At 34.8% G+C, this 8,628-nt stretch overlaps 1 pseudogene; it reads right to left on the reverse strand.

The window, feature by feature from the left end:
• Positions 1-6,462: 6,462 nt before the first annotated feature.
• Positions 6,463-8,176, reverse strand: LOC105746970 (tigger transposable element-derived protein 1-like; annotated as a pseudogene).
• Positions 8,177-8,628: the final 452 nt, after the last annotated feature.

An 8,628-nucleotide genomic window follows, 5' to 3' on the forward strand; every position in this document is an offset into this window, starting at 1 on the left:
ATGCAAATGATCATAAGAGGCATTTAAGTGTTTAAGAAGACTCCACCAGTAGACTAGTAGCCTTCAGATGACTCTAGGAGGGAAACTTTCTGGAGGATAACTGACTTATAACTTATATATAACCTGCAGGGAGAAGGCCTATGACAGGAGTTATTCATGTTAGAAACATGGTACAAAATATGTCCCTCTCTTTGAAGTAACAAAGATATTATTTCAGCTCTGGAAGACTTTCAATTCAGTTTCAATTCATTAGCCAGAGTTGTTACAGCTGATAGAATTTCTTACCAACCTAGGTAGATTCCATGAAATCACTAATGTGTTATGCTATCCCTATAGTAATGCCTTAGGTCAGGTAGAGAGGCCAATACAGAAACTTAAGGGAAGTGGACTTGGCCCAATGGATAGGGCGTCTGCCTACCACATGGGAGGTCCACGGTTCAAACCCTGAACTTCCTTGATCCGTGTGGAGCTGGCCCATGCGCAGTGCTGATGCGCGCAAGGAGTGCAGTGCCACACAAGAGTGTCCACCGCATAGGGGAGCCCCACAGTCAAGGAGTGCGCCCTGTAAGGAGAGCTGCCCAGCGCAAAAGGAAGTGCAGCCTGCCCAAGAATGGTGCTGTGCATACAGAGAGCTGACAAAAGATGATGCAAAAGAAAGAAACACAGATTCCCTATGCCCCTGATAATTACAGAAGCAGTCACAGAAGAACACACAGGGAATGGACACAGAGAGCAAACAACTGGGAGTAGTGGGGGAGGAGAAAGGGAGAGAAATAAACTAAAAAAAAAAAAAAAAAAAAAAAGAAATGTAAGAAGAGAGCCATCTTGTTTTCTAAGGTAGACCTGGACCTGATTTATGGAATTTCTTCATCAGGCTGAACCCTGGAAGTTATGGTTGAGGTCAATGTTGTAGGTTGACTTCATTCCCCTTCTTGAAATACTGCATATAGTAACCTTAAATAACAAATGAGAGAATTTGAAAGAATTTGGTCCCAGACTCTGTTATGAAAAGATACTGATAGAGTGAATACTCATGAGAAAATTGGCAAGAATTCAAAGCTGTGATAAAATCGGGGTGCATATGTTGGAAGGCAGTTCTCCATGGGTCACTCACATTTTCACACATCTTGTGGGCAAGGAACTGACTGCACTTTGTTATGGAATGTCTTATCAGGAAGGTTTGGATTATAAATATTTGGAAGACAAAAATAGTAAGGACAGTATACTCATTGTCCATTATAAGAGGCTTGGATTCCCTAAATTCAGAGTTCCTGTTCTACAATGCAACCCACTGCATGCCCAGATGTCATCTATTCTTCTTTATATTGTCTTGTGTGAATTGTGGCTTGGGAAACTGGCTTAAAAAATGTTGATTATCTGAAACTGCTACTGTCATGAATAATAAACTGTCATCCATATCTGACCCAGGAGTCTTCTGCCTTCTTCTAGCATCTATGAGATTATGGAAGGCTAACATGTCAGTTTTCAAATAATTTTATTTAATGATTTTCAACACCATCTCCTTCTCATCACTCAGGTCTCTGGTCAAATGTTGCCTCCTGAGAGAGGCAGTAGTGGTACCTCACCCTCAGTTACCCTCTCTCCCATTAATGTGCTTTCTTTTCTTTGTCATCCTTATTGTTATACTACAACTGAGGCATATATTTATTGTCTCTCTCCCTACATTTGAATATATGCTCCGTTAAGTGCAGTGACTCCCTCAGTTTCCAGTGCTCAAAATAGAGTCTAGCATAAAGTAGGTATTCAATAAATAATTTTGAATTTATTGGACTTTCTTTAAAGAATCTTAGGGATTTATATTAGAAAGGTTACATATGTTCTGCCTTTTCCATATGTGTTAATCATATGAGGAATCTATCAGAGAGATGAAAACTTTTTGCTGTATGTTTGCTTATTTATATTCCATAACATTCACCTTGTTACAAAAGAAGGTTATTTTATTAAAGCAGGTTTAGTGAGAAAATGGAACATTTTTATACTATGAAATGTTTAAGCAATTGTAAGTGATCTGTTCACAAAAGGAACCATTAGGCCATAACTTTATCCACAATCCTATAAATCCACATGGATATCCATGAACAACATAACTTTCCCATTATAATGACTTTTAATGCAAAAATATAATTTTCATTGATGTCTAAAGCTCTTATTGAACAAATACTTACTGGGCTAAAATTACATAATGTAATCAGAAGCAGAATCTTGGATCATTTCAGGGGAAAGAGTGGATCAAGACACCAACCACATCAAAACCAAATTTTTGATCAAAATCAGTTTTACAATAAGGCATATGGAACATAGAAGGCAATGTTACAATTAAATCCAAGAGACAGAAATGTAGCTGGAGTTTGGATGGAGAACATTCAGCTTTATTTGACTGGCTCTGTATTTAATTGTTTTTTTAATCTCATTTGACATTTTTAGCAATTATCGTAGTATTATACTTCGAAGAATGGAATAGACACACTTAACACCTCAGATAGGTCATAATTATCTATTGCCAAACAGTTAACTAAGACAAGACCCATCTTACCACTCTTTCTTAACAAAAAAGGTGGCAGAGGTCAATATTCTCTAAGCTCCAAATTGTAAAAGATCACTTCGAACACCTAAAAGCAAAAATGAATATTGTCAGGTGGATAGTTCCTCAATATTTCAGTAGTTATCTTTTTGTTTGTTTGCTTGTTTTTTGTCTTTATTTTTTTAAATATTACATTAAAAAAAATGAGGTCCCCATATACCCTCCACCCCTCTCACACGATTCCTCCCATAAAAACAACCTCTTCCATCATCATGGGACATTCGTTGCACTTGGTGCACTTGGAACACATCTCTGAGCGCTGCTGCACCAATGGTTCACATTATAGTTTCCTCTCTCCCCCAGTCCACCCAGTGGGCCATGGAGGAGATATAATGTCCAGTAACTGTCCCTGTAGTACCACCCAGGACAACTATAAGTCCTGAAAATGCCCCCACATCACATCTCTTCTTCCCACTCCTTACCCTCAGCAGCTACCATGGCTACTTTCTCCACATCTGTTGAGGCTCAGTAGTTATTTTTATTCATGTATTTTCAATAATCTTTTTTTTATTAAAAAATAGCATACCTATAAAGTGGGCAAATACAAAAGATACTGTTTCATGAATTATCAAAGGGAACATTCTGGCTTAATCCAAATTCTCTTCAATGAATAGAATATTACTAGTACACAAGAATATACCTTGTTTCTTCTACCAATAATTATATCTTCATCCTGAACAGTAACCTTTAACCTGACTTGTAAGGACATGGTTTATATTTGCCTGTGTTTCGGCCATTTCCTAGGTAATTGAAGTGACAATTTTTCATATGATAACTGCTCATTTGGATCATCTATATTTGAAGCGTATCTTAAGGTCCTTTGGCATCTTTCAAATGATTCTTTTTTTAAAATAATTTTACCGAGATATGATTGGCATAAAATAAACTTCACATTTTAAAATAAATAATTTGAAATTTTTGACAGTATACATATAGGAATCAGAATACTAGAGTTGTCACCACCACAAATTGCTTTCATTCCACTGTCTGTCTTCCTCTTGTCCCTCCCAGCTATCATCCCCAGCCCTAGTTCTCCAGGAAAACGTGATTTATTTTCTGACACAATGCATTTGTTTTATTTTCTTAAACTTCTATAAATAGAACCCAAAGTATTTATGTTTATCTGCCTTCTTTCACTCAGCATAATCACTTTGAGATTTAACCATGTTGTTGTATATATCAACATTTCATAACTTTTTATGGTTGAGTAACATCCCATTGTAAGGGTGTGCCACAATTTGTTTACCCATTCACCTGTTAATGGACATTTGGGTTGTTTACAAATAAAACTGCTGTGAATATTCATGTACCATTCTTTGCACGAACATATGACTTCAATTCTCTTAGGTTATTACCTAGTGTGAAATTGGTGGGTCATTTGGTAGGTTTAACATTTTGAGAAACTGCAAAACTGTTTTTGAAAGTGGTCATCTATTTTACTTGTGGGAACACCAGCAGTGCATGGGAGTTCCACGTATTCTACATTTTTATCAATATTTGTTATAATCAGAGTTTTAATTTTAGATTTTCTAATGGAAGGCAATACTTATCCCATCATGGTTTCAATTTGCATCTACCTAGTGACTTTTCATGTGCTTATTGACATTCAGATATCTTCTTTGGAGATATTCTCTTTTTTTGGTGACAATTATTTGTTATATTATTGCATTTTAAGTTTTATAAATGTTCTGGATACAAGTCATTTATCATATATGTGCATTGTAAATATTTTCTCTTGGTCTGTGGTCTATTTTCTCATTCTCTTATCTGTGCCATTCAAAGAAGAGAAATTGTAAAGTTTGATGATGTCTAGTTTGTTTGTTTTTATAGTTTTATTTTTAGGTTTTGTATTTAATAATTCATGGCCTAACCTAGCATCAGAAATATTTTCCCCTATATTTTCTTAAGCAAGTTTTAAAAATTTAGATTCCCAATATAAATCTATGATTCACTGTAAGTTATTTTTTTATAATACACAGTGATAGGAATTGAATCATGCCCCCCTACAAAAGGCATATCCAGGTCCCAAACTCTGTTGGTCCTCTGGATGTGAACGCATTTGTAAATAGGATCTATAGGATGCTATTAGTTAAGGGTGTGCCCCCCAAAATGAGGTTTTACTTAATCCAGGATGGCTGAAGTATTTTTAAGCAAAGGAAATTGGATACAAAAGGAGAAAACCACAGGGAACAATCAGAAACTGTAAGCCACTGGAACCCAAAAGAGAAAGTAGATGCTGCCATATGCATTGCCATGTGATTGAATAACCAAGGAGCCCCAAAGATTGCCTGCTGGCCAGAAGATACTGTCCCTAGAAGGAAGCAAACCTTCTAGTCTCTGAAACCATGAGCCAATAAAATCCTGTTGTTAAGCCATTGCATTGTATGGTATTTATTTTAGTAGCCAGAAAACTAATACATATGGTGTATATTGAGTTCCTTTTTTTTTCCTTTTTGCATATGAGTATAAAATTGTAACAGCACCAGTTTTTGAAAAGAAACTTAACTGAACTGTCAATGCACTTACCTCTTTTTTTTTTTTTTTTTTTTACATTTGCACGTATAGGTTTGGGTCTATTTCTAGAATTCTGTTCTCCATTTATCTATTTGTCTATCTCCATGCCAATCAATACTATACTTTATCGAATACTTTAGTTTATAATTAGTCTTGAAGTCAGATAGTGCTATGCATCCAAATTTGTTCTTTTATAATGATGTTTTTGTTATCGTAGATATCTTGGTGTTTCATACACATTTTAGAAACAACATATCAAATTCCTACAAAACAGCATCCTGATTTTTTGGTTGAAATTGTGTTGAACTTATACATCAATTTGTGGAGAACTGAAGAGTGTTATGATTAATGAACAAGGTATATATTGCAATTTATTTATGTTATCTTCTTAAATATCATTTAGCAATAACTTATGGGATTTAGTGTATAGGTCTGGTAAATATTTTATCAAATGTGTGTCTGTATTTCATAAATTGTTGGTATTATAAATGGCATTTTTTAATATTTCAGTTTCTAATTATTCATTTCTATCATATGGAAATACCTTTGACATTTTGATATTGATTTTGTGTCTTCAAAATTTGCTAAACTCATTAATTCTAGATTTTTTAATATATATTCTTTAGGAATTTCTATATGGATAATCAAGACATCTGCAAATAAAGAGATTTATTCTTCCTTACCTTTCTGGATGCCTTTTATTTCTTTCACTTTCCCTATTGCAATGGCTGGAAATTTCAGTAAACTTTATAATTGATGTGGGAAGAGTAGACATCTGTGAATTATCCTAATCTTAGGGGGGAAACACTCAGTTTTTACAATTACATAAAAAAATAGGTGAAGGTGTCTTTGAAGATTCCCATAATACTAAGATTTCATTGTTAGGAATGATTTTGGATTTTTAAAAATTTTTGTTTTATTTCTGCATCTATTGAAAAGATCATTAAGTATTTATTTTTAGTCTGGTAATACACTGTGTACATTTGAAATAGCCCACACTTACTCAAAAATGTATTATCCTTTATTTATGTTTATTTTATTTCTATATTTCTACATATGAGGAGTCAATATACTAAAAAATCTGTTAAGAATGTTCTCATCTATGCTCATGAGGATAATTTGTAGTTTTCTTAGTCATACAGGCATACATCAGAAATATTGTGGGGTCAGATCCAGACTACCTCAATAAGGCAAATATTGCAATAAAGAGAATCATATGAATTTTTTGGCTTCCCAGTGTATTTAAATATTATGTTTATACTATACTGTAGACTATTGCAATACCATTATGTCTAAAAACAATGTGCATACCTTAATTAAAAATACTTTTTTGCTAAAAAAGAGTGCTAACCATCTTCTAAGCCATCAGTGAGTCATCTTTTTAATGGTGGAGTTTCTTGCCGGCTTGATGATGGCCGTTGACTTTTCAGCGTGTTGGTACTGAAATTTCTTAAAATAAGACAACAATAAAATTTACCACATCAATTGACTCCTCCTTTCATGAATAATTTCTCTGTGCTATCATTTTACCCACAGTAGAATTTCTTTCAAAACTGGAGTCAAACCTCTCACAAAAGTGCTGCTTTATCAACTAAGTTGATATAATAATCTAAATCCTTTGTTGCCATTTCAACCATGTTCACAGTGTTTTCACCAGGAGTAGATTCCATCCCAAGACACCACTTTCTTTGCTCATCTATAAGTAGCAACTCCTCAGATTTTCAAGTTTTACCACTAGACCACAGCAATTCAGTCACATCTTCAGGTTCCACTTCTAATTCTATTTCTTTTGCTATTTCCACCACATATGCAGTTCCTTCCTCCACTTAAGTCTTGAATCCTTCAAAGTCATCCATGAGGGTTAGAATTAACTTCTTCCAAGCTTCTGTTCTTGTTGATATTTTGACCTCTTCCTATGAATCATGAATGTTCTTAATGGGATCTAGAATACTGAATCCTTTCCAAAAAGTTTTTTTTATTTATTTTGTTCAGGTTCATCAGAAATCTAATGCTATAGAAGCTATAGCCTCATGAAAACTATTTCTTAAATAATGAGACTTGAAAATTGAAATCACTCCTTGATCCACGGACTACAGAATGGATGTTGTGTTAGAAGGCATGAAAATAATATTCATTTCATTGTATATCTCTGTAAGTGCTCTTGGGTGATCAGAGCAATACTTTTTTGAAAGGAATCTTTTATTTTGAGCAGCTGGTCTCAACTGTGGGGTTCCAGTATTCAGTAAACCACGTTGTAAACAGATGTGCTGTCCTCCAGGCTTTGTTGTTTCATTTATAGAGCACAGGTGGAGAAGATTTAACATAATTCTTAAGGGCCCTTCGGTTTTCAGAACGCTAAATGAGCAAAGGCTTCTAATTCAAGTCAATAGCTGCATTAGCCCCAAACAAGACAGTCAGCATGTCTTTTGAACCTTTGAATCCAGGCATTGCCTTCTCTCTAGCTGTGAAAGTCCCAGATGGTATCTTCTTCCAAAATAAGGCTGTTTCATCTACATTGAAAATCCGTTGGTTAGTGTATTCACCTTCATTCATTATCTTAGTTATATCTTCTGAATAATTTGCCAATGTTTCTACATTATCATTTACTGTTTCACCTCGAAATTTTATGTTATGGACATGACTTCTTTCCTTAAATCCCATGAACTAACCTCTGCTAGCTTCAAACTTTTCTTCTGCAGCTTTTTCAGTCTTCAGAGCATTGGAGAGAGTTATAGTCTTGTTTTGGATTGGGCTTTGGCATAAGGGAATGTTATGGGTGGCTTGATCTTCTATCCAGTCCATAGAAACTTTCTTCATATCAGCAAGAATGCTGGCTTGCTTTCTTATCATTGGTGTGTTCACCAGAGTAGCACTTTTAATTTCCCTCAAGAACTTTTCCTTTGCATTCACAGCTTGGCTAGCTGTTTGGCACAAAAGGTCTTGATTTCTGCCTATCTTGGCTTTCAACTTGCTTTCCTTGATAAGCTTAATTATTTCTAGCTTTTGACTTAAAGTGAAAAACTTGGGATTCTTCTTTTCACTTAAACTCTTAGAGACCATTAAAGGGTTATTAATTAGCCTAAGGAGAGAGAGAGAGATGGGGTGAATAGTCAGTCAGTGGAGCAGTCAGAAAACATGCAAATTTATCAGTTGTATTTGCTGTCTTATATGAGTGCAATTTGTGGTGCACCAAACACTATTACAATAGTAACCTCAAAGATCACTAATCACAGATGACTATAACAGATAAAATGTGAAAGTTTTAAATATTGCTAGAATTGCCAAAATGTAAGAGAATCTAAGGGAGCAAAAAGGGAACGAAGTTGAAAAAATGGTGGTAATAGACATGACTAAAACAGGTTTGCCACAACCTTCAAGTTATAAAAAGTGCAATAACTGTGAATCTCAATAAAGCAAAGTGCAATAATACAAGGTATGCCTGTTATGTCTTTTTCTGGTTTGGGTCTCATAGAATAGGTTGATGTATATTCACTCATTCTCTTCATTTAAAA

The sequence above is a fragment of the Dasypus novemcinctus genome, chromosome 25 (genome assembly GCF_030445035.2).
Source record: "Dasypus novemcinctus isolate mDasNov1 chromosome 25, mDasNov1.1.hap2, whole genome shotgun sequence".
NCBI lineage: Eukaryota > Metazoa > Chordata > Mammalia > Cingulata > Dasypodidae > Dasypus > Dasypus novemcinctus.